Below are 27,549 nucleotides of genomic sequence, written 5' to 3'. Positions count from 1 at the left end.
GTACAGATCTCTATTTGTCACTTTGATCAGAGTTTCTCTGTTGTAGGCCTAAATTGTATCAATCCTATAGTCAGCGCTAATCTGGAAACCTGAGTTGTGTCTGTCTTGAACTTGATCAACAATTTTTTGTGTGTGGCCATGGGGAATAATGGAGTTCAGATGATGACCTAACTGGTAAGAGATGCTTTTATCTATGTACGCTTTTTTCTTTGTATCTAGATTAAAACAAAACAGCCCTCAAGAGGCCATTTTCCCCTGCCCCATGTACAGTGTATTATGGAAGATCTACCAGAGCAGATGTTTTCTTCTGCATGCTTTAAAATTGGCTCTGGCAGCACTTCTTCTCTTTCTTACTAGTGTGAGGTCTGGGTTTCTCTCTAGCATCTTAAACTTGGCAGTGGGAAATTAAGTGCTGGGATTACAGCAAGAGACAAGAGTGCCCCATTTCTGGGTAAACTGGTGCATTTGAGAGCACAGCACAGAGGCACATAAACTTGTGCATATCCTCATATGCTTTTATTGCTTAAGATAAAGCAATAAAGGTTTGAATAACTTTGAATAAGGTTTGAATAAGGTTCAAGGTGCCATAGTGTAAACACTTCAATATTGCTCACTCTGTTATAGTATTCTGGTAGATGAATAATTTAATACACTCTATTTTAAGGGCCAACACTATTTCAACAATTGTCCAAGAAGGTAGTTTCTAAATTAAAAACCCTACTTTCTCTTTTCCATTGTGCATAATGTGAATCATTTATACTTGAGCTGATATTGTGGTAATGATCTTCTAAATGTACTGCTTTATAATTCATAATAAAATAGTGTGAGGTTGGACAGGGTTAAAAATTCAGTAGAAACAAGTGTTGATATGATATGTGACTTTATTATGATAATACATTACTGAAATATGTTAAATGCTGTTACAATACAGCCTTTTTGTACTATAGAGGCATAATATAATTGAAATTATATGGGAAAGGGAGACTTTCTTTTTTGTCATTTATATATTAAAAGCTTTAAAGCCTTCTGCAAGTTGGATTTCTTGATTTCTAATGTAATAATTTGACACAGAAATCTTGTATCAAATAATTCTAATGGAAATAGAGATACTGACATTTTCTGAAATCAGTGAGTGGCAGTATATAAACTCTGATCCTAGGTAATGCTGAACTAAAGCCAGACTTGTCTTATTTTACTGTAAACTAATCTTGCAATGAGTTTACCTTTTGCTGCCAAATTAAACCTCAGGTTCAAATCATTATGTCTGCAAGAAAGTAACCAAAACCCAATAGAAAGGTAATAGAAAATACAGAGGATAAATTGAATTTATCAGAAGGAATTTCAGATGAATGACTGCTTTACAAAGGGTAAAATAATTAAAATAATCTTGAAGACATAATCTTTCTGAAAAAATGTTTGGATGTAATCCTGCAAGCCCTCGGTCACATAAGTAATCCTGCCTCACAGAAGGAGCATATCTTGATGTCAGTAAAACTGTTTGCAGGGGAAAGGTTTACTCACATGACTTAGGGTTTGTATGTTTGTACTGTAATTAGTCTCCCTCACTCCCTCTCTCTCTCTCTCTCTCTTTTCTTTTTATGTCGGGAGTAACTTCCACAGTATTTGTCTTCCCACACCCCTTTTCTTTGAAATAGCAGTTGAGATATATACAGTCACAAACACAATTATAGTGCATTTTCATTCTGTGCAATTATAACAGCTATTAAAATTGTTTACACACAGTCACAGGGAGGACTATAAAAGGACCCAGGTGCTCTCAACATCCTGGATGTAGCCACACAGCTCTTCTGTTGAACAAGTTCATACTTCTCCCATAACAGATTGCAGTTCATACACATAAAATCAAGAAAATTCAAGTATAACTTGGCAGAATAGATGAGCATGTTTTCATATTGATATCTAGCATCTTCCAATAGGGAAGAGAAAACTATAAATTGACCTGTCTTCATGGATCAAGCCTGTTATGAATTTTAAATTGGGCAACAGAGGAAGACTTGATCAAGTGTCATTGAACTCTGTTGTCCTAGATTCTGACTTAGAAAGCAAGCCTACGTCATCTTGGGTCCATATCTAACTACTCAAATGTTTGCAGTATAGCTACTGAATGGACTTGTTTCCAACTCTTCCTTATCCTTGTGAGCATATGTCTAATTCTGTGCAATAGTTATGCAGATGAATACTTTCACCCAGCAACAGTAAGAGTTAACTTTGAATGTTCTTCCTGGATGATTACAGCAATCAGGGCTGGAACAAAGTGCAAAAGGAGAATTGATGCTTTGTTATAACTTGTGGGGATCAGACTCCAATCAGAGTGAATTAAATATGAAATATATTGGTTAAGTGCGTGTAATTGTCTTACACATAATGTGAAGGGGGGCAGCCACCACAGACGAGAGGTATGCAAGAGCCGTGTGATCACAGGGACCTAGGGTCCTTACATCGAGTTAATCAGACTTTGGTTTCTCTGGAAGATCTTAGTCCTGAAATCAAATCTTTAGTGTCTCTCCAACCAATCATATTTATCTAAGTATTCACTGTAAAAACTGTATCTTTTACAGCAGATGAAATTTGCCTAATTTAGATACCAGGTTTCCTGGTCTGTAGTTTTCCAGACTTCTCTTAATACTCGTATTAAAAGTTGGTTAAGTTACTTGCCACTTCCCAAACTTCCAGTTTCAAGACAGCCTTTCCATGGCATAGGTAGTAACCCATCGGTCATGTCACTGAAGTCCTGCAGAATCCATCACCAGTCTTTTAGAAACTCTTGGATCTGATCCCAATGTTCACTTCTGCCTTAGCGCAGTAACCTTTCTACTGACAATTTAGTTGAAGCGGGTCCTCATAAGAGTTCCTCAAAAAGGAGGATCCCAGCACCAGAACCTCATCAATCTCTTTTGGAATGAATACATTAACATGTCAGTTGTTCTCCCATATAAATTTGATCTTAGAGAGTACATTTTATAGACACTCACCTTAACAGCCACCCTGTTCTTGATGTTTGCAAAAGTATTAGTATTATTTTTGTCTTTTATGGATTGCTCCTCAAAAATTTTGTTTTGGCCTGCCTTACTATTTTCTCTGCTTGTATGTGTTGTTTTTTTTTAATTACTTTTTTTTAGGTTTAACCTGTCAGAGTTTTGCAGTCTTTCCTGTCTTCATTTGTACTTAACTTCAGCTTTTTGAAGGGTGTCTGCTTAATAACTTCTGTCATTCTGTTTGGCCATGCCTCTTTCTTTTTGCTTTTTCTCAAATCTTTTTGATGAACATTTGCTTCCTATTTCCAGTGTGGGGCTCTTAAGAAGTCAGAAAACTTGCAAGGATTTCTCTTAGCTGCTGTCTCTTACTATTTTTACCAAGTTTACACACTTTTATGTAGCTTTCTTACTTCAAGCTGCAGTGATTACTTTGGCATTTGCTCCTGGCAGGATGCTGGCCATGCGTATGCTGCTGCTGCTGCTGCAGAGCAGCTCTCAGGTGAAACACACTCAACAGGGCTTACTCATCACAGGGGAAAAAAAATCGCAACACCTTCCCATGGGCCGCCTATGCTGCTGCTCCACAGATACATTAATATTTGGCAGTGTCAGGTTGATCATTGGACTTGATGATCTTAAGGGTCTTCTCCAACATAAATGATTCTGTGATTCTGTGAGTCTATTGCTGAACTGGCAGTTTGAGGAGATTTGCAATGAGAGAAGATTTTCTCTAAAATCTAAGACTAAAATCAAAGACCTACTGCAGAACTGGGATAACAAAATTGCTTGGAGAATTGAATTGCTATTTGGTCTGTTTCATTACACTGGTGCCTAAGCTTTGTGGGTAAGGCACAGATCTTTTGTTGAATGTCTTGTGTCATTCTGGAAATGGCAAATTAGCAAATGAACTGTTTAAAATGAATTTTAAAAAAAGGCTCCCCCAAAACCAGACAAATACAAATTTTTGTGTGTGTGGAGTCCCTGCTTTGAGCTTGTAAAGCTGTGGCCTCCTTAAAACAAAAAAAAAAAAAAAAGGGGGGGGGGGAACAAAGACCCAAACCCTCTCCAGAAACAATAGCACATCTGATGTTTGTGATCTTTCCGAGCATGTGAGATGGGGATGTACAAACAACCAAACACCAGGAATTTCTGTTGATTTTCTTTCTTATCTTTTAATGGAATAACCTTTCTGTGTGCTGTTTATTTGGAGACTATGAAGGAAAAGGGACATTGAAGTCCGATAGTTATTTCTTCAAACATACACCTGGGACCTCAAATATGTTACGAATCTCTATAGAATCATTACATTTACTTGACAACTTCTTAAAAAGAAAGCTGAAATACAGACTGTCAGTGTTAGTATCTTCTTGGCTTTAAGTCAGGGGCCCAGGGCTTACGAACATTTCATTATCTTTGGCTACTCTGCTGGCATCATGAATTTCTATTTAAAAATAAAAATCCTACTATGACAGGAAATTAATTTTCTTATCAGACCAGACAGGTAAATAGATTGCCCTGCTTTTAATATGTGTATGCAAATCCCTGCAAAAACTTAAGGAATAAAGAAACTGAAGGAGGTCAAACTGAAAGGTATTCCAAAAAACTACTTTATGTGGAAGGCATTGCTGTAACCTACGAACCAAGATACCCTTTCTCAGCAGAAGGAGAGAGGTCTTTAAGATGTTTTGAGAAGCTCTGGAGACTGCAAGGGTTATACAGAGACCTTCAGCTCCTAAGTTAAGCTTAATGAAAGCCTGGTTTGTGTAACAAGGAGATGTTCTGTAGCCTTTTGTTCTTTCTGTAATTTAGTCCAGAATTTTGGTCAACAAGAAAGGACTTATTTTCTCCTCATGGGAAACTGCTATAGAAAAGCTTGCCCTGGATTCTACCACGAAGTAGATTTTATTTTATGTTTTTTCCCCAGCTGTACTCTAGCTCAACCATTAAGTAGAATAACAACTGGTTCTTTTTAGAAACAGATGCAGCTTCTAGCAGATTAGCAAACCACTCCTTGGGGCAGGTGGTAAAAGAAACAACATACCCTTGTCTTTTGATGAAATGAAAGCTAGGTGAGGGTAATTCATTGCTCTACACCAGGCTCTCAGCTGTGTGCCACACAGTTCTAGTTCTGTCGTCATTTTCCACTTTCCATGACTGTTCTTATTGACACTAGTAATTCAACAGGTGTCACCTACTGCCATTGCCTTCTTTTGTTTGAATAAGGAATATGTATTAGCAAAGGAGGGGCTGTTTTGTTTTTTTTTTTTTTAGCCTTTGTTAGCAGCAAGCCTTTGAAGTTCCATCCCATTCACAGCTACTATAGCAGAGGGTTGATTCAGTTGACAAAACTGATAAGCTGAATGTAGGTAGGTAATTTTACTATATGTTTGAATGCAGACTATTATGTGGTTTATTAGTCCTTAGGACGCCATTTAACAAAAGCTACTCTCTTTGCCAAGCATTGTGGTGTAAGTAGCCATGTGTGCCCAGTCCTTCCTGTGCTGGGGCTTCATGGAAACAATTCAGAATGACTTTGTCTGCAAAGGAAAATGAAATCTGTTACTTGCTGTCTCCTGAAAAGCTCTTTGGAAGATCTCTTCTTTCAATGCCAGTGCCTTAGTAGCATTAGGCAGTAGCTACTGCTTTAGGTCTATAAAAAGGGAAAATGCATAGATTGGGATTTATATGTACTCTCCAGATGTCCGTAGTTATTCTGCCAGTTCTTGCCTGGGACAGCAGCTGTTAAATCACTGTTGAATGATGCCTTTTCCCTTATTGCTTAGGGCTCACCTGTGTCCTTGGCACCGGCATGCTCTGGATGTGATTATTGCCCTGAACAGCCTCTGGGAGTCGGAAGACCTTCAAGTTCCCAGTTGGCAGGCACGACCTTGCCGTCAGACACTTGGCCGGGAATTGCAACGCAGGCCAGTCTACGTGCACAGCGAGAAAACTACCCGCTGCACTGGGGGCAGGTGAAAGGAGAAGCCACAAAGCCTCTTCTCTCAGTCTTCTCAGGAAGTAATTTGCTCAATGAGAGCAATTGTGAGGGATATCCCTACTTTGCAGCTGCCTCACAGATACACATGTGCTGTCCTCAGGCTTCCACTGCTCTGCTGTGTAATCGCAGATCAGGTGAAACTGGTCAGGACCTGGGCCTTCAACTTTCAGGGCTTGATAACAGAGCTGAAATGATGCTCATATGTTGCAAGTTACTGCTGGTGACATCCTCAGTTTTTTAACTTGCTGAAGATAGCAGGAGTTGTTACCTGAACCTGCTATTTTGGTTTTTGCTTTTGTAGAAAAAGAGTGCCTGTTGAGCAAGATAAAGCAGTATATTGTACTGATAACTTAAATTACAGTGCTGACTTTCTTTTTAACCCACTTAGATAGAATTGTTCGATTCCAGCACTGTCAGGAACTCCGTTTCATTTTTTTTCCTCTTCAAGATTTGATTCACTGAACTACATAGGAAGTTACTTATTTTCAAAACCATAATAACAAAATATATTGTAAAAGCTGCAATGACCTTGAAGTTCATTTTTTAACGAGTAACAAAAGTCAACAAAATACTAGCTCTTAATAATCTGTAGAAGTCATCAAAAAAAAAAGTGTATGGTAAGGGAGGCACATAAAAACAGGTAATAATCACTTAAAGACTTCTGTTACTAATTATACTATTACTAGGAGCTAAACAAAATTAATGTAGCCATTCAGTCCTTTCAAAATGAAGGTATGCATTCTTTTTTTGTTGTTGTTTTTTTTCTTTTTTCTTCTTAAATACAGAGAAGGACAAAGATAAGCAAAATGAAGAAAGTCAAATCAAGGTCAGAGATTTAATCCAATATAAAGAGAACATCACTGCGTAGGATATTGAATAGCATGTGCTAAGAAGGGAGAGGATATGTGTCCATGCAGATATTAAGAAAAAAATGAAAACGTAAGCAGAAACGTTTTCTTTATAAACTTGCTTTAATATGCATGCCCATTTCTTGCTTCCTTTCCATACTCTAGGTTTAACTGGTTAAGTACTGTACATGCTGGTTGCCTGTGGCTTTGCTCTTGTGGTCGACTGCATTTCTAATTGTCAAGGGCACCTACAACACTGTCCAGGTACTGTTTTGCTCTGGTTTTTGTTGTTGTTTTAAATAAATAACCTAAATGGATGTTGTACTTGAGAAAACTGATGTTTACAGAAAATGAATTTACAAACTTTGCTCTTGAATAAGTCTGAGAAATTAAGTCTGAATTTGTATTCTGCAGCATTTCTCCTGAATTACTTATATCAGGAGACAAGAGTGATTGTAAAAGACTTGTAACCAAACTTACTTAAATTGTTGCTTGAGAATAGCTTGATTAGCAAGACATTATATAAGGCAAAAAAAAAAAAGCAAAAAAAATGATATATATATATATATATATATATATATATATATATTTAAAACGTCCAAGAAAATCTCCGACTGCAAGCACCCAGCAGAGAGGAGTGATGTTGTTGGATGAGCTGTGCAGTAGGTGTTTTGCTGAGCTGTGTGTAGCGCTGGGCACGCGGCTGAGTCTGATACCAGGCTGGACGTTTGCTGAGCCCCCATGATCTGCACTGAGTTTGAGGACAATGTAGCAACGTACCGATTTACATGTACATATGCTATGCACTCCCTCTTCTGGATAATTTTGTAGTGGCTGTGCTGGGGGAATTTTCTCCCTACAGGGCTGAGCCTTAAAAACTCATTGGGGCTGAAATTAGTGCTGCATGTGGGCTATTACTGCACTGTGCCTGTTCAAAATAGGTCTGGGATGTCTTGCGACCAGCTCCCAGACATATGGGTTGTTACCCCTTGTTTGGAATGATTGAAGGCAATGGTGGCACAAAGGGGACCTCACCGCATCTGGGCAGGTGCTATCAGAGCCAGAGGTTCAGTACTGACCACTTCAAAAATTAAGAATTTATATTTGAGTGAGGTGGCCTCATCCTTTGTAATGAATCACGCTGAAGGAATGTTTTGAATGCCCTAGATACCAGACATCCACAGCTTTGGTTACAATTTGGACACTGCAGCTCAGACTCATCAGTATGAAAATATGACTTTCATTTTTAGGAAAGGAACTGTGGTGTTGCAGTTACAGCATCTAAAAGAGAGAGACATCTGGCTCATTCCCACCTGCACCAGAGACATGCTGGCTGATCTGGGGCACATCATCCGGTCTCTCTCTTTTTTGCTGTTGTTGTTCCCAATAATTCCCTTTCTGTAAAACAAGGGTTACATTTCTGCTTGTCTTGTGAAGAAAACAAGCCACGTACTTGAGGTGATTTGATCTATGACATTACTGTGAGACATAAACACTCTTGAATAGACTAAATTAGGCAAAATTATTGCCTAATTAATTCCTTAGTGCTGGACAATATGCAAACCAGATTCTTCTGCATCCAGAAGTTTTTTACTTCCTGTCTCAGCACCTTTAGCTTCTTCCACTCTGAGACCTCTGGAAAAGTTAGTCTTAACATTAATTGGTTAATTAGTTAGTCTTAATATTAAGTTAATATTAGTCTTAATATTAGTTAGTTATACCTGAAAAAGAACAGAGTTTGGGGATCATCTGGTGTCTTTATTTGGTGTCTTGCTTCCCACACCCCTTATATGATGTGGAGGTATTAAGGCTCTTGTATCTCATATACCTCTCCCCCCCAATAACAAAAATTATTAATAACAATCTATTTTTAGACTATGATTGAGGTCTGAAAATCCTGTTTGGGCCATGGAATTTCATTGCTAAGCAATGTGCTGCTGGCAGAAGAGAATGCATCAATTTGAAGCCAGTGAGATTTACAGGAATAAAGTAAAGCTTTGCTTTAGGTTTTCAAAAGCTCAAACTGTGCCTGTGCATCCATTATCCATGACAGAATGATTATACTACAAAAAAAAAAAAAATACGTATCCAATCTTTTGTATTTTGGCTGCAGGCAGTTCGGCTGTGTCTGGTTGAGTGCACATTGTGTGTTCTTCCTTTTGATGCACAAACATCTCTAGGTTAGCGACGAAAGGGGCAGGGGTCCGAAATCACATTAGACTGTTCTCTCATTGTATTTAGACCAAACAAGACCACGCACTGCATAAAGGGGAATCTCTGTGGATCACCAGTTCCTGTAGGCAAACTCAGCCTCCTATTGTTCTGATGTGAAATTAAAAATATTGGTCCATAATATGTTGGGAAGGTTCCATACATCCTGAAAAGAATGAGCGATACATCTGATATGCCTTGGTTAAAAGCAAATCCACATATATCCATCCCCTGCAGTTGTGTATCAGCCCCAGCTAAACCCATCCAATCTCCAGCATAAAGTGCTCATAGTTTGGTGAGGGTTATGCTGATGAAATCGAACTGTTATTACCTGCCTGCTGTGTGTTTTTATCTGGGACAAGTCTTTATATTTGAGTAAGTGAATTGCTCGATATTTTTAGCACAATGGGACTAGCAATTAAAACACAAGCCTTGGAAGAACCAGCCACCTCTTTCTATCCATTTCAATTGAGATGTTCTGGTGTTTGAAAAGTTATAGCTGGTACAGCTGAGGACGTATCCCAGACAGACACTCTGGGATCTTACAGGTCGGCAGAGTTGAAAGAAGTTTGTGATCGAGTCAGGGACATCCTTGTGAAGTAGCAAGGTGGCACTCAGCTATGCAGGTCCATTTTCCAGAGTGCAGGAAGATCACTTCCTTGTTTATTCTTTCAGCTGGTCCTACTGATCCATAACACGCTGCTGAGCCATTCCAAGGTCTTCCCAAAGTTCTTCTTCACTCTCAGCCCTCACACATACCAGCCTTGCACACAAACGTGCATAGGTGACGTGTTTATTTACTGTATCTTCTACCTGTGTCCCCAGCAATGCTGCTCATCTGCAAGATTTGAAGTCCCAAATGGGACATGTAGGGTTTTCTGCTATTTATTTCAACCAGCTGCTTCTGTAAAAGTATTTAATGGTGTCTTGCACCTATGGTAAATGAAGGGCAAGGGTAACACTTGGTAGCCTTGATAGGGCTTGAAATGTTTTACAAGGAAAAGCTGGTTTTATTCCACATTTACTGTTATCTCTTGCTTATGTTGTTGCACATCTTTAAAGTGTTTCAAAATACACTAACAAAAGTAAAGAAGAAGAATAACTGCAGTTACTGTTAGTTGAATCACAGAATGTAGCATGTATGCTACAAATCACACCACTGTAGTCGCAGCTGCACAGGTAATATAGTGAACTGCTTTCTCCTTGTCTATTTTGTTACCTGGAATACGACTTTTTTTTCCACTTCTTCCTTTTTCCACCCTTCCACACACCCCTGCCCCCAAAGCATTTTGACTTACTTAGCTCTGCTCTGTCTCTGGGGTCTACCCCATTTTCTGTTGAGGAACAGGATACCAAACCATTCCTCACCCAAGGAAATGCTGGAAAATACAAAACCTTTCTGAATACGGTCTTTGCCCTCTGAAGTCAATTGGAGGCTAGCTACTGACACGCATAGGACCAAGTCTCAACCTCTTCAGGCCCTCAGCATCTTGTCAGGAGTTATTCCTTCAGCTGCCTGAGAGCTCAGGGCATGGATAGCTGCCTTTCTGACCTCCCAGAACATAACAGTGGTGGAGGGAAAACCAAAGCCCTATGCTAAGGAAGGGGGAGGAAGTTCAGGCTGCTTATGTGTGGTTACGGTTTCCTTTGTTTTTTCCTATTTTGCATTAGTGCGATTTTTTTTTTCAAGTTGCAGAAAGCAGACTTCACAGTGCTGGCAATAATATCCACCAAATATGCCAGGAAATATTTGTATCTTATTTTCTAGGGGTGCAGGGCTGTACTCACCTGTTTTTGAAATCTGGGCTTCTCTAAGAGGTACTAAGGCCTATTATAGCATAGAAATAGAAGAGAAGAGAATTTTATACAATACAAAATATGTTTTGGTGGCTTAAGTGGATAATTTCAGTGCTCAACAGGTAAAGACCCATTTCAAACTGAATTAGGTGTTCTCAAGCAGTGAATAAATCAACTGGTGGCTGTGTGGGAAGGGTGAGGTGCACACTTACATGGACACTGCTTTTTTGTCCAGCTTGCTCTTTCTTTGCTGGGTCCAATTTTAGATGTTTTTCTCTCCTGGCACACACTCTTTATAGCTCTTTCATGCCTGTGGTCAAAGGCCTCTTCTCCCACTTTGCTGTCAAGTCCATGACATGTTTAGTCTAATTTCCAGATACTTCCTGGATCTGCATCTCCAAAAGAGACGTACGATACTGCAAACGATATGCTGGTCTTCAGTAATATATGTCTTTTCTTTTTCTGGGTTCCTCTTTAGGGGAGGGAGACCAAGGGTTTCTTTTTGGACTCTTCAAGCAAAGCTCAAGCAAAATAAGTCACTGTTATCTTCTGAGACACAATTAGGTACATTTTTATCATTGTCTTTAGATCTGAAATTTGCTTTCTCTAAAAATGCTAGTCATGCCTCTCCTTGTGTCAGCAGCAGTAATGATTATATGAGTTCATTGCCAGCCAGATGAGTGCCTGGAAAGCAATTTATATACATTTTTTTCCTCTGTTAATTGCCAGATGGATCTACTGACTTGCCCTACTCGGAGGGCAGGAATTGGGAAAAGTGGGTGCATGCATTTTTGCAGCACAGAATTTGAATTGGCTTAAGCCATTTTTAAAAACTTACCTTTCTCATTCATAAATTTCCTCTTTTTAAAGAAAAGGATGGAAAATTGGTCGCAGGTGCATTCACAGTGCTTTACCCAGAAATCAGCTCATGTTTATTCCCTTCATGGAGGAGAGGGATTTCTGCATTCCATTGCTGAAGGTTAAGAGGTTATGACTGTCAAGTCAACGATTAAGTGAGTCCTTTATCTTTTCATGTTCTTTTTTCAATCTCATATTTTGAGAAGTGAGGCTACAGTATAAATTTTTCAATGTAAATGGAGATTCTGTGTTGTTCCAAAAGCTGGGAGCAGGTGAAAAGCAGGGTAGACTGCAGTAGCTAGAACATGTAGTAACACTGAGGTATTGTGATGCTATTTGTAGTCTATGAGGAGGATGGTTATGTGACACCCAAGCAGAAGAGACAGACTTGATTTGGCTGAAACCAAGAGAGACGGGCCAGGTAGATAGTATAGCCAGCACTTCTGAGCAGCCTTGTCAGGGTGGCACGAGCCTGCATCTTTCAATCTCTTGTAATTACACGTGTGCATCATATTTTGCTGCAGCCTGGTTTTTAGAAGGAGGGTTAAAGAAGAGCTTAGCACCTATGTGAGCAAGGTGGTCACTTAAAAAAATAATTTAATTTCAAAATTTACCATATGTGTTAAATACATGAAACCTGGGGAGATACACTTGGGTCTTTTTGCCTCTCCCAATACTTGTCTTGAGAAATTCACTCTGTTTTGCTACTGTTTTCTGATGTTTTGCACACCAAAAGCTGGGTAGAGATGGCTTAAGGCATGGCTTGGAGCCCTTGCACGCTGGCATGACCTCAGTGGGGAGGAGTGTGGGATGCAGGTTTGCAAAGGTCTCAAAAGAGCTTTTGCTTCTTGCAATGCGTTTGGCTTTCTGATGACCTACAGCCATTCTCCACCCATCTATGAAGTAATCTGTCTCTGAGTTATTTGCTTGGATGCCAGTTAAAGTCAGTAATACCCTGGTGGTCTAATTGTTTAGGAGATTTGTTGAGATAACTCAGAAAGATTTTATCAGCATGGTGCTCGTAATAAAGCATTTTAACAGAAGTGGAAGGAACTAAGTTAAGTCAGAGCTGTACCGGGATCACCTAACTCATTTTCTCTTGAGGTTACAATGTGCAGTGTGTGTTTTCTGCCTAAGGATATTAGACCCATTTTTCATGTTTTAGGGTATTGTTTTCTTAAGGTGAAATAGAGATGTGCCTGGATAAGTATTTCCAGTGGGTCTAGGCATCTTCTAGGCATCTGGGCATCTTCTTAGAGCATCTTCTAGTAATAATGCCTGTCCCTTTGGTTTGGGAGTGAGCTTAACACACACTTCATCCCTTTTGTCTGTATGTTTGCAGTGTCTTCCTAGGCAGTGCTGGTTAGATGCTTGCCACCAGCTGTGCAATTAAAACATACTATGTGTTCAATTAAAACATACTATGTGTTTGTATAAAAAGTCAATGACCTAGAGCATTACAGAGCATTATTGTGCTCTTTAAAATTAATCTGTATGCTCTGAAGACTATTTCTATAGCACAAATTGTCCTCCTTGTATTATCTGTGCGTGCTCTGAAGCAGTGCCAGTCTTCAGTGTTGGAGCTACAAAGCAATCTCTCATTATTTTGAGGCGTTCTGTAATTGTACTGTTGTTAGTGTAAGTCATGAATGAAAATCCCAGCAAAAGTAAAGCTGTAACTCTTAAAATTGTGCAATGGCCAAACTGTTATTTTTCCCTGGGGATAATCTGAAAGAAAAGAAATGTTTATATTGGCTTTGAAATGTTTCAGTCCGGTCCCAAACCACTGACCTCCTAAAAACAAAATGGAAATATGCCAACACCACCTTGAAAAAAGGCTGTTCCCCAAGCATGTGCTATCACCAGCCAGTTTGCCTGAATATTCACAAATAATAAATAAAAAGAGCCACACATTTAGCTGAACCAGAGAGCAATTAGGAACCTTGAATGAAAGTTTGCAGATGCTGGCTTTGAATCTTACGGCTTGTACGTTCCTGTCCCAACATTTCTAGAAGACTAAACGAGTGCTAGATCAATGAGGGCTGTCAGCATAACCTAGTTGTCCTAACATCCTTACTTTTAGCTGTTAATGTTATTCTCCATGAGTTCTATGTTAAGTATGTTTAAACACTGAAGAAGAAAAATTTCATGCCTTCTTGCTGAATCAGCAAACCTTGAAATCTGTTACTTCTCTTTTCCAGTTATTTATGGGTAGAGTTGTCTCCTCCCCAACACTTCACTCATGGATCCTGTAAATCCAGCAAAGAATCATGCAAGACAAAATAAGTCTTGATTACTTACAAAAGCCCCCGATGGAGGCAGAAAGTTCTGGTTTTAGACTTCTATTGTCTATTTTACTTTGTTACCTTTTCCCTTTTCCTCTTGCTCCAGTTGCCTTAGTTCTCCTCTGCCTGACCTAACCTAATATGTTTCCTCTTTCCCTCTGTTCTGAAGGCTGCTGGACAGCAGATATGCTCTTGTGTAGTACAAGTGTCCCGCATTCAAGTGTTGCAGCCCATGGCTGCTTTTCCTGTAAGTTTACATGTTTTAAGTAACAATCAGCCATGAATCTTTGTTCTGCCCTAACAGACTGGGGTAAATAGTGGCCTAATAAAATGTTAATTGGAGTAGTGACGGCTTATTGAACAGAGTTAAAATGCAAACGGAAGAGTGTTCTCTAAAATTTGCGTTATTTTTATTTTTATTTCTTACCCTGAGTGACTAAATCCCTGTCTATGATTTACACCTGATGAATGTGGGCAGGAGGTGGAAAGAAAGCTTCCAGCAAAGGCTGGGAAAAAGGGCCTCAAGCACAAGGAACTCCCAGCAGGAATGGAGGCAAATCTGCTAAGTGTGGCTCCAAGCCCTGGAGTGATCCAGTGTGTGTATTGCACAAGAGCTCTGCTGCTGGAAATTAAGTCAGCTCTTCAGCTGGTGTGGATTTGCATGTGTGAATTGTTCAGGTGTACTCTTCTTGCATACTCTCACAGGTGCTTCTAAAAGAAGAGAGAAAAGTTCACTTGCGGGTGTAGGAGTTTTCTTTAAGTCCCTGATCTTTTCCTACCTGCAAATCAAGGTATAGTTTCAGATTTTGTTTTCTTATCTACTCACAGGGTTGTTCCCTAACACAATGTTTAACATACTTTCAGGGTGATCCAGCAATACGCAAATATTTTACTTTGATCCACTAAACTACTAATTTAAAGGTAGAAAGGCACCAGCTTCTGGCATTTTGTTGCTGCAATTTTCCACCTATTGTCAGCTGTAATTGCAAGCCACCTAGGATTTAGTTGGCAAGGGCAAGATGTTGCTTGCACATTCTGTTTCTTATGTAAGAGAAATTAGAAGGTCAGCTTGCATTTGTGTATCAAATTTGTGATCACCCAACTATGGCATAGCGTCAACTTCTTGAGCCTCCCTGGCTGGTGTAGAACACTTTTAAGAAGTGCTAGATAATGTGGTTGTCTCTGCACTAGGTGAAATCAGGCTTCGCCTTGCAATAGAGCTGCACGTAACCTGTGGTGCCCACTAGCTATACAGGAGGCTACTAAGACACTCTAGTAGATCTGTCTTCTCTTGGCAGTGAGAGTGCATTTATAACCATTCCTATCAGTAATATGCTGCATACATATCCTGTTAAAAATATTATTTGAAACCAGGTAGGTGAAGTGAGAAATGCTTACCAAATATGGGCAAGCTGTCTGGGTTTCAAAACACATCTTCCATTGAAATTAAACTCATCTGCCATTGAAAATCCCTTCAAAACAGATGTCAGCACATAAAAATATTTTTGGATTTGTCTGGTGTATTTGGAATTGCAGCAAAATGAGATAAGATTTAATGAGTTGTTTTGAAATGGAAATACATTTATGTTTAAACAAAACAACCAAAATACTACTCCAGCAAAGTCTGAGTAGCCTCATTTACTCATTAAGAATACTTTGATTCTAAGGATGAGGTGACTTGTACCTGACTTAAAATATCTAAAACTTGTTTGCTTAAGGAAGGTAAGTACCTTTTCAAAGAGTATACCATAAACTTGCACAACATCATTCTGCTTGTTTGGAAGTAAGGTGGTTCTGTGCAATAAGCTACATGTAATTGTTACAGTGTTATATCACATGTATTTGAATAACTCCTGTTGTGTTCACCTAATCAAATGCATTAGTAGACAAGGGAGATGAGGTTTTCCCTTCCCACAGTGCATCACCAGTCTGCTACCTGACAGGGTGGGCCAAAGAATCTGGTTTTTCTAGTCTGATACTGTGATGAAAATAAACAGGCCTTGGGGTAAGTGACTGCTGAAACATTTTCTACCCTTTTTCTTCACAACTCAGCAAATCTGAAAAAAGTTTATAAACCAGATTATGTGGGTATAGGCAGTCCTGACGCAGACTTTTCCTCAGACTTTTCCTTTAGTTAAAACCACCAATTGTGCAGGCAGTGATTACTCTATTAATGGCTGATGTTAAAATTAGTTGCGAGTTATTTTCTCAGGTAAATAATTTTTCATCATAATTTCTTGGTCTCTTCTGTATCACTATAGTGATAAAATAAGCTGCATACATTGTACTAAATATTCTCTAGAAATCAGTACTGAGATTTTTGACTTGACTGAATGTGCACGTTGAGGACATTTTCACATCTGGGTGATTCCAACATCCTTTGGCTGGCATCTTCCAGAACATATTGCAAAAGGAAATGAAAACCTTTTTTGTGTTACATTGAAAAATAAATTGCTCATTGGAACATAGAATAGGAGTCACAGTCTATGCATCTGGCTGTCCATCCATTTAAAGAAACTAGTTAGATGGTCAGGCTCAGAGGAATTCAGTTAAGTGTTGGTTCTCTACCAGGGCGCTGATCAACAGTGGAGTACTGCAGGTGTCTGTAGCTGGACCTGTCCTGCTTAACAACTTTGTCAATGTCCTGCAGGAAGCTGTGGAGAGCAGTCTCATCAAGTTTTCAGTGACATAAAACTGGCAGAAGCAGGTGACAGCCTGAGAGTGGAGCTGCCAATCAGAGTGTCCTAGACAGGCTGGAGGGGTGGGCTGAGGTGAGTGAACCTTATGAAATTCAATTCAGTGCAAAGCCCTGCCCCTGGGAAGGCAGAGTCTCTGGCAGTGATCCAGCCTGGGTCTGCCTGGCTGGGGGGCAGCTCTACAGGAAAGTTCCTGGGGTCTGTTGGCAGTGAGTGGAGAGGAGCCCACCATGCCCTGGCAGCAGCAACCCGGGCAGCACAGACCAGGGAAGGGCCAGGAGATCAAAATGTGGATTATCCCCTTCTGCTCAGCACTTGTTAGGTCACATCCAGATACTGTGTCCTGTTTTGGGGTCCCAGTACAGGAAAGATTGCAAACTGAGGTGAATTCAGTGGAGGACCACCAGGATGCTTGCTCCTGGAGCACTTGCCAAGGGAGAAGAAGCTGAGGAGATGGAATTTGTTCGGCCTTGAGAAGAGACAGCTTTGGGGGGATATCCCAGCAGCCTCACAGTACCTACAAGGAGGTTATTGAGAAGATGGAGCTCTTCACTGTAGTGCAGGGTAGGAGGGATGTAAGTTTAAACATAAGTTCAACTGGATATAAGAAGTCATTTTTCCACTGTGAGGACAGTGAAACCTGGGAGACTGTGCAGTCTTCATCCTTTCATATCTTCAAGACCCTACGGGATGAAGCCCTGAGCAGTCTAGTCTGATCTCAGAGTAACCCAGCACAGAACAGAAGCTTGGAACCAGAGACATCCTGAAGTCCTTTCCAACCTGAATGGTCTTATGAAAATTAGATTGGAAGCAGTCTCTGGAGGTCATCTGGTCAAAGCAAGGCCAGCTTAGATAAAGCTCAGTCAAGTTCTGAATATCTCCATGCATGGAGACTCCAAAATCTTTTCAGGCAACTTGTGCCATTGTTTGATTACTCTCGAGCGTGACAAGACTGCAGGTAATTGGGATTTGACAAGTTTCATGTCTCTAAACAAAAGTTTTGGTAAAGTAGGTCAAGATGGAGTCAATTTAGATAGAGTAGGTAGAATCAGTATAGATGATGTGCCATGAAACTTCAAGCTACTCTTAAGAACTCAAATAAGATAAATTTGCATGTTGTTGATGTTATCATTGCTGACCTGACAAATTAAATTGTCTTTCTTTCATGTGTTTAGATGTATTATCATTGTACACTCATTTTGTTTTCTCTCTGTTTCCTACCATCTCCATGGTTATATAAAACTGTTGACACAATGGATTCATGGTAGATCTTCAGCTCAAGAGAGGCTGGAAGTGAGTAAAGTCTGTGCAAACGTTTTCCTCAAGCAGTGCCAATTAAATGCCAGTAGTTGCACCTCATGTTGGAGTTGATATATATTTATTGGGTATGGGGAAATACCAGGGGAGTTTTTAATACCTCAGTGTCCAGGACAGTAGGTCCAAGTGCCAGGGGTGTTGGACTGGCACTTCAAAAAAAGTTTTCACAGGGGAAGCAGTATGTACATCTGGAAGATTGTATTGCCTGAGCTGCATTGCACTAAAAATGTCTTTTCTGCAGTAAAACTAACACATAGTTTAACAAGTCATTATGTGGTGTCTGGGAGAAAAACAGTGGAAATGCAGAGATTGAGAATCATTTCCATAATATTCATTAATCCTTTCCTTTGAAGTAAAAATATTCCAAATGGTAGTAAATGTCCTTAAATTGTTTTGGCACTAGCAGCCAGCCTGTGGTGTCTTGAAAGTCATTGCTGCATATGAATAGATATGAGTTGATAATTTAAAGCAGGGGTTTATAGCTCCATAGGGATAACAAATAAGAAAGCAAAACAATGGCTTTGCATAAGAGCCTGTTAAAATCCTGTAAGAGTTTTTCTATAAATAGTGTGTTGTTTCTCTCAGTCATCTTTGACGAAAATACTAAATCCAGAAGGGCTGACATAAAAAATCCTGACTTACGAGGACTATATATAGTGTTTTTTTTTTTTTTTTTTTTTCCTAAAGTGATGCTGGGCATGATCAGCAATTAGGGTTGTTTAAGGGTGGTCATTGATCTGGGAGATAGGAAAGGTAATGCTTTGTGATGGATAGTTTGCATATTTTGAGTGACCCTATGAGAGTTCAGCATGGGAGAGGAAGCACAGCAGAAGGAAAGGGAGTATCAGCCTTTTTGCAGCAGCTGGCCGTGTTCACGATTTAGTGGCAATGCTGTCACACCTGCAAAGACAAGCAAGCAAGGTGTGAAGGTAGATTCAGTATCCCCTAGGAGACCAATTACTGTAACTGGGGAAAAATTGACAAAGGTTTGGTGAGATACGCTGTTCTTGAGGTTTTAATGAGGCAGAGCTGCTGATTGCTTTTAGCTCATTTAAAGGATTAGCTGGCAATAGGTGCTCCAGGGTTGAACTATTTTGTTTCGGGTTTGATAATCTGGGCTTCTAAAAAGTATCTGGAAAGTGCCAAAGACCTTATTTGAAGCACATGAAAAAAGTGGGAATAAATAGATATGTTGGTATATCTATGGTTTGTGGGTAGTAAGTGAGGTTTATGAGTGCTGGTAAGCTGGAAGAGACAAGAAGGTTCTTGGAGACAAGGTTGGGATCCCTTGCTAATAGAGTCAACCCAAGAAGACTTGAGTTTGTATGAGTACCTAGACATCTGGCCTCTAAAGACAAAAAATAAAAATAATTACATAAATCAGTTGCTGAGACTGGAAATCAGTTTTTGTTTTTTTTTTTTTGTTTTTCTTTTTCAGTAAGAAGCTGCAGAAAAGGCAGGAGATATTAAATTTTCCTTCACTCTCTCATTACAGATCAGAATTGGTCCATTTGTATGCACCCTCAACTCTGCACAGATCCTTCAATGAGATGTGTGTACCAACCGCATCTGAAAATACTTTCTCTTTATATTATTTTGAGCAATTTTACCAAAAACATTTTCTTTGCCCATTGCAGCCTAAAATCTTTCTTTGCTGCTTTAATGCACTAAGTTGAACAGATTTCAAGGTTAAGGTGTTACAAAACAAATGGAGAAAGACAGCTGTAATGAAAGGACTCCCTTCCTTTGGCCAATTAACATTGCTGAGATTTAGGACTTGCCTTTGCAGGAACTCTCAAGCAATAATCTGAATTAACTAAAAATGTGAACTTAATGTGGATTAGTCAAACTGCAGTAAGTCTTCGGGTGGTTAGTCACAGTCAGAATTAAAGTGGCCTTAATTTGATATAGCTAGCTTCATTCCCAAAGTCAAATTAACATTACCTGAGTTCTGAGTAGAGATTTTATTTACTCGGATTTAAAAGTTAATTTCTTGACTGTCCTTGTTTACAGAAGCTCTTGATAAATACAGCAACTTTAATAAGTTATTTCTGTCCTAAGCTAATTGAATCACCAGCAGTGGTTATTCCCAGCTTCTGAGGTGTGCTATCTGGTTTTCAAGATGTACAGCCATCAACATCTCCTTTGAGGGGGAAGGAGGGAGGATTTCCATAGGCAAATTTTCCCCGTTTGCTAGAAATTTCTTTCACAGGCAGGTGCTCAAAGCGTTTTCTTTCTTGTCATAGAGATCCTATATTTTCTGGGACTGTGAATAATTACTGGTATTTGTACTCTGAAGATATTTATAAACTCTGATTTATTTCTCCTGAGTCACTGGGCAATCTCTACAGCATCACTTGTTTCATAACTTCCTAACAACATGATTTAGTTAATACTTTTGTATTTGCCTTTGGAAAAGCATAACGTTATTCCTGCTCTCTTCAAGGTGCAGGCTGCTTCCAGGATGTATTCAAGGTAGTGTTAATGAGTGAACCTCAAAACTTGCAGATTGTCGAAGAATTTTGGATAATCATCAGAAAGTCTGGATGTTTATCTGAACCTTATTTAAACCATTCAAGCCTCTTCGGGCTGCAAATTTAGGTTAGAAACATTTTAAGTAAGGCTCCTGGTATTTCCTGTTTCTGACAAGGCCAGATATGCTCAAGTGTCTCTTTGAGGTGATATTTGTCTCCTGTTTTTACTACTGTTATGGGGTTATCAGGTCACCAGTTCTTGGATTCTGGTTCAGGAAAGGGTTTAAACATGTTCTTGGTCTCAAGTATAAAGCAAAACAACAAAGACTAGAGAATGTGCTTTTAAGGAATGAGATAGACAATAGGAAAAAAAATTCAGAGACAGAAAAGTTGTGACAGCTGGTGTGCATGTGACTCATCTGAGGCAGCAAACATCTGTAGATCATGAGCCCTTGATTAGTTTGTGGGGGAAGAGGAAAGTTGCTTATAAAAGACAAGTTAAATGAGAAGATAAATTAAGAGTGCAAATGAAAATGAGAAAGTGCCTTTATGTTCAACTAATGGTTTACATTAAGATTTACCAAGAAAGGGGGAATGCAAATGTTGTATACAAAAGTATGGAGACTGATTAAAAAAAAAATGCATTCATCCATGTCAAAGATCAGAATGTAGTAAATCTAACCTTAAAATACAAAAATGTGCAAACTGTAAGGGCTACATATCACACTTTTTTTTTCTCTGAAATGAGCTTGTCTTCTTAATCAGGCCTCAGAATTCAGGACAAGTTATTCAGATTTTAGGAAGTGTTTTGAGCAAGGACACTGGTATCTCCTGAGCTCCTAATGCAACCATCCTGGCTGAGGCTTTGTGGAAGAAATATGCAGGTGTAGGGCAAGATATTCATCTCAGCCAAACAGAGAACAAAACCTTTGGTAAGGAAAGAAGTTTTTCTTTGTAAATCTAATCAAATCTTAAAAGCAAGTTAACCATTGAAGTATCTGAAAGTTGCCTTTGAACTAGAATAGCTTTCATGTAAACTCAACTTGTCTTCTATGTGATAAAGTAAATAACTTTTTACCGAATGAATATTATTTTAATCTTTGTCCTTGAAGTTAACAAATTAACTTTCTCTGTGATTTCCCCATTTGTGACAGCCTCTGGCTGTGTTTTTACTGTCGTAATAGCTTCTGGCAGACTGCGTGTCTCTCACATTCACTACAAAGTAAACAGGAATTCTTTCCAAGGGTAACTGGCCAGGCTCCAATGGAAGAATGCAAGTTATTCATAAGTTCTGGTAGGCTCGTTTCTGCTTAATATGGTCTGTTTTTATTGTGGATTTTATGAAGGGGAAAAAAAAAGTTGTGAAATTTTTTAAATCCCCGTAGATTATTTTCTTCAAATGTGTGAGAAATTACACCCTCCTCAGCACATAGCTACATTGCCATTTGTCCTGCCTGTGTTAATCTTTTTTCCACCTTCAGTCACAAGAGGCTGAGCAGGCAGAAGGTTACGAAGATGTGGCTAAGACATGTCATACTATTTTGAGAACATAATTGATGTTGCAGACATGCACAGCAATCCATAGTGGTTCTGCTGAAGGTCTGCTGGAGTGTCAACACCATTGTCTGCCCTGCAGATTCCCCTTCTTAAGCACAGGCAGCAGCAGTAGGAATTTCTTTATGCCTAGCATAACCCTGGTAGAAAGGGAAGAAAAGTACTTTAGGGGTTCACGCAGATTCAGTATTATCAAGACAGATCATGGTCAGGGGAATCATGCTCAGTGCCTGTGTCTTTCATGGCATGTGGCACCAACAGGTCTCGTGTACCCGTGCAGCAAATCTCGGTTATTGTGCTTTTCCTGCTTTTGTCTGTTTTGGTCTCTTGGGCTTCTGGGTTTACTTTGTGGTTCTTTCTGTTCAAATGAGCTGAACAGCCCTTCAGTGTTTTCCCAGGGACTTGTGGGAGTATGTGGGATCATTCCTGTCTACAAATGGAGCTGGGGGGTATGTATCAGCAGGGGAAGAGCTATAAAGCTGAAGGCAGATGTTGACATAAGAACAAAAGGATATGCATTGTCCAAACATAAGCTGGAAATTGGATGGAGGCTTCTAAACAGAGTAATGAGGTTCTTAGAAGAATTAGGAGGAGAAGCGAGGTTTTAAGAGGGACTGAATGCATTATGAAAGGGATTATATAATAATTATACAAAAAAACTGTGGCAAAAAGAGGCTGGATTTGATGGCTCTGAAGCAATGAAATAACATTCAGAGCCTAATTTCCTCATCTTTCCTGGGTAAACAAGAACAACTATAGAACTAGGCTATAGCTGAGGACTATCAGCACTTCACTTTGCAGAATGAGTGGATTGTTAAGCCAAGTAAAAGTGTTTTCATGCCTGTAGCCAACATATGGGATAAATCAGCTGGTTGTAATTGGAAACAGTGCTACACTCGAGTCAATAGATTTTCATGGGTATGGGTGTAGGACGACATTTCATCAAAACCATTAGTAATTTGTGTATTTTGTTTTAATATTGCTATTCTTAAATTCACTATTAAATGAATATTAATTTTTAAGTGCTCTTCACTTACAAGTGAACATTCCTGGCTGAAGTAAATGTTTTATAATAACTTTTAGTATGAAATTCTAAGCTTCTTTGCCATCAAAACTGACTTAAATATAGCAAAAGTCATGATATAAATTGTATCTTTCTGTTTTTCTGTATAGGCAATACAGAAAACCTGGATTTCTCCAAGGTCACACCAGCAGACCTATGTTAAGGTGAGCAAGCAGAACCCTTTTAACATTGGATTTTTAGGTGGAAGACACTGTAGCAACTACATGCAATGAACGATGGGTGTCAAAATTAGTGTGCTATTAGTCAGGACCTGTTGGTAAGCCTCATGGGATATTTTGTGACTAACACGGATAGCAGCTGAGCAGATAATCTTTTTTCCTTTTTTTTTTTTTTCCAGCTGCCCTTTGGTTAGGGTTGAATAGACAGGTTAACTCAGTTCAATTTGTTCCAATCACCTCTCTTCCCATTTTCTGTTTTTCCTTTGACTGTTCAAGTGCCCATCTTTTGTTTCCACTAATGCTTGAAGAGGAGGTTTTAATTTCACATGAAAGAGCATATTGATGTGTGATGCCAGGGATTTACACCAGAATTGCTGGCATACTCAACTCTGTTTTGGCTGCCTATATGTATTTGGAAATAAGGGTATTAAAAAGGAAGGGGAGACTATTCATCCTAATGCTTAGCTTTATGTGGCTCTTTTAAAAGTTCAAAGCACTGTCCAGACATCATCTAAATAATCTCATGATCTTTTCAGGAATGTAAACAGAGTTTATCTCTGACACTGAAGCAAATTGCTCAAGGGCAGGAGTGGGAAGCTCCACTTCTCTTAGCGCTGCCTACTTTCTAAAGTTACTGGTAGAAATCCATCTCTTCAGCTATGATATGGACAGCAGAATGAATGAGGAAGGGATGCTAAGCAAGAAGGCAAGGTGAAAGCAACTCAGAGATTATTAGATAACAAAAGAATTCCCTGTGGGTAAACATTAATACATATAAAACACTGCTAATTCATGCTAAGCAAGCCTCCTTTTTGACACATTTGTTTATCAGGAGGCGAGTTTAAAGAAAATAGTGTAGACCGATGTTTTCATTTCACTGAATGACAAGAGTGTAACCAAGTATGTAAAATGCTTATGATACACAGCTGGAGAAAAGAAGAGGTAGCCAAGAGACAGGAGGAGTACTCCTCCCATTGTACTAAAGGAAGGACAATATTTCATTGCTTTTCAAGGAGAAAACCAGAGAAGCCAATGTTGTGGCACCAGTGCATTATTTTTAAATATCATTGCAAATGCAGTATCCCACAAAGCTGACAGGATTCCTTATACCAGGACATTTTGAGAAGCCTGCATTATTTATTTATTTATTTATTTTTAATTCAAGAACATATATGGAACTCAAAATGTATCAATAGTGTCCTCAGTCTACCCTGGAAGCAGTTCTGCATCATTTCTGCTCCAAGAGCACTAATTCAGCAGTGCCTGTGCCAGAGAGCAGTGGAGATCATGTCTTTAGACACAAGATTTTTGTGTCAGAAAGTTTTATCCAAAAGTGGTCACAGGTCAAGCAATGTTTTTATTCTTCTCCCCCACCTCCCTCATTTTGCAAAGAACAGCACATAGGGGTAACTTTATACATGGAGGATGTTCTCTTTCTAAAGTTTTGGGAATCAAAAATGTTTGTGAGTCATCAAGCTACACCAAAGATGTGCTTAATTAAGGATTGGAACTAAACTTTTTTTGTTAAACTGAACGAAATACATTTCTAATAATTTCAGTAAAAAATGGGGGTAGAAGTGTGTACCATCTGACAAGACTATGACTCAAAGGGGCTCGGCAAGTAGAAATGTAATGCTTTTTCAACCTACACATTTGAGACAGAATCAGTGGTTAAATTCTGAAGTTCAGTTTGGCTTAAATTTTCAGGTGAGTTTGGACCGAGAATCTTGAAGCAGTTGGCTGGGAAAATTGTCAAGCCATCAAGATCGACTCTTCCATCAGTCTGTTTTAGACCTGTCTCACTTCTGCATGTCCCCAGACAGTGCTGTTTATTGATCCTGATGGATGTGTAAGCCCGAGGAGATGTTGGTGTCGATTCGTGCTGCCACTACTCTGTGATGTTCTCTGAAGGGTTTTTTTTTCCCCTTTTCTCTTGACTTACTTATCTTTTCCTTCCACAGATCGTCACTCTTTTGCTCTCCTACTAGAGATGAACTAATAGTCAAATATGTGACAGGCTGTCCTGTTGCTTGGAGAGGTCCTATCTCATTTTTCTTTAAAAAATGAAAAAATTAATTTCCACAGAACTAACACAAAAGGTCAATGGCTTGCTCATTTATAAGTGCTTCGCTCTCCCTCTCTCTGCTTCTCTTTCTCCCCCCATGACTTTCTTTTCAAAGTATAATAAATTCCTTTCCTTGTTCTGGGTGTTTTCATCCACTTATAAAATTGACTAATGAATCCTTTGTATAAGTATTAACCTGATCTTTCAAGCAATAAATGGGAATAGAAAAAATGACAAATCTTAGTCCAGGTTCCTGTATTTCATACAAAACAGTTAATAGCATAATATTTAAAGCACGGGATTTTCCTGTCTCAGCTGTGTTGTTACTTTAGGTGTTGCCTATCAGCTCTTTGAAACCAGAGCTTTGAATTAAACTGTTGGCAGACATGGGTCTCCCTGGCAAGAGGTTCCGAAAGGAGGGAGGTGTAATCTAATAAATGTAATGGCTCATTTTTAACCATTTAACCATCTCAAAACCTTGGTGTTATTTTGATGGTCTGTCCAATTCTGTGAGAAAGGAGCCAGCTCTTCTGCTGTCTTGTGTTCTTCCATTCAAATCATGCAGCATAAACACGTTTCCAACTTGCATGGATTTTTAAATGTAAGATTTGATGAAGTAATCCTTTTCTTACCAGATGGATACTGTAACAGGATCCTGTTATACAGACGGTACAGCGTTGTCATAGTTACAAAATTTTCAGTCACAGCAGATTTAAAGAAAGATTTTTTAAAAGTGGCCTCTTCCAGATACCTCTAAAAGGTATCTGGAAGGTATCCCATTCTGCAAGTGGCCATTCTCTCAAAATCAGAACCTTGGAACTTAATCATTTTGATAAACACTTTAGAAATAAAACAAACAGAACAAAAAACATTTCCCCTTCAGGAAGGTTTTCTGATAAATGACTTTCAATCCCTAGAAAGCACGTTTTTTTCCTGTTTGAGGTATGGGAAATGAAGTCCTTTCTAAATAATCTTTGTGTTTTCATACAGCTGTTGCCTTTGCAGCATAATATGTTTGAGAGAAGACCTAGTGCCCAAGACAGACCTGGACACCAAAGGCAAGTATATGTACTTCTGTGTTTTCTTAGCTGTTAGTACCAGAGAGTGCCTAAGAACAGATCAGTTATGTTTATGCATGCAACAGTTGTACCACTGTTTCTAGGACAGATATAGGCTGAAGATAGGAAATGGATGTAAATGATATACCTGCACAAAGTGGAGGAGTTTGGCATAGCTGTCATCAGAGTGGTAAAAATCCTGTCATTTTGGAGCTCCAAGAACTGTTTAAAGCAAATTACAAATGATAATAAATTAAAATTAACGTAGTTTTAAAGTGGTATTTTGATCTGTCTCATTATACAGCAGAACAAATAGTTTTCCCCTGTAAATACTGTCTGTTGATATGTGTTGTTTCTCCTTAAGAAAGTCATTAGAAGACTAGGTTTCTTCTGCAGTACAAAAAGCTTATACTGTTGCTTTATATATTTCTCAAATACTTTCTAAAAAGCGTAAATTGTACTAGAGAATTTGTTTGGCATTGATAGGCAATTTTCCTTTGTAAGTTCCTCAATGAGAATAATTTTTGGACTGTTCCTGTTATTTAAATCAAATTAGTTTAAAACAAAACAAAAACAACAAGAAACCTCACTCGAGAGGAACGTAAACGTGCTTGTTTAGTTTCTCAGAGTTATTTTTATGCAGAAGGTAGCCACAATAGAAGATAGCGGTGTTTGTTTTTCAGCAGTTTTTGCACAGTTGCTGAACGTTTCATTCCCTGCTTCCCTGGGTATGCCATGAAGGAGCAGTTCCCAGAGAGAGTTCAGTTCCTGTTTGGCCTTTATTTCATTAATATTTATGTACACAAACATACTGACATGCCAAACAATGGATCTTCATACAGTGCACCAACACACACAGGCATACATGCTGCCAACATATTGTTTTCTTCGTGGCAGGAAATGATTTCTGAGCTTACTTTGCAGTTAGCTGGGAAGGAACGAAAAGCTGTATATTCTTCTGCTTCAAATCTCATTCCTAGGTGGAGTCAGGAAGATATTTCTAACTTGTTTAATTGGATAAGTTCATCACTGAGTATGGGGATTGTAGGAGGAGTGATAGGACTTCACTGGTTTTAGTATTGGCTCCTAAAAGAAACAGGTTTTCTAATAGGATTGAAGACTGACCTATTTCCCTGTTTTGACAGGAATG

General features: G+C 39.1%; 1 long non-coding RNA gene across 1 annotated transcript in view; it reads left to right on the top strand.

Moving 5' to 3' along the window:
• Positions 1-26,400, top strand: part of LOC121073851 — a 57,375-nt gene extending 30,975 nt beyond the window's left edge. The window contains exons 2-3 of the long non-coding RNA XR_005821968.1: positions 23,208-23,261; positions 26,332-26,400. This is a non-coding gene — a long non-coding RNA (uncharacterized LOC121073851). The remainder of the gene's footprint in view (positions 1-23,207; positions 23,262-26,331) is intronic.
• The last annotated feature ends 1,149 nt before the right edge of the window (positions 26,401-27,549 follow it).

This window comes from Cygnus olor, chromosome 8, assembly GCF_009769625.2.
Source record: "Cygnus olor isolate bCygOlo1 chromosome 8, bCygOlo1.pri.v2, whole genome shotgun sequence".
Classification (NCBI taxonomy): domain Eukaryota; kingdom Metazoa; phylum Chordata; class Aves; order Anseriformes; family Anatidae; genus Cygnus; species Cygnus olor.
The sequence above is the reverse complement of the archived record's forward strand: the minus strand, read 5'-3'. Positions and strand labels throughout refer to the sequence as shown.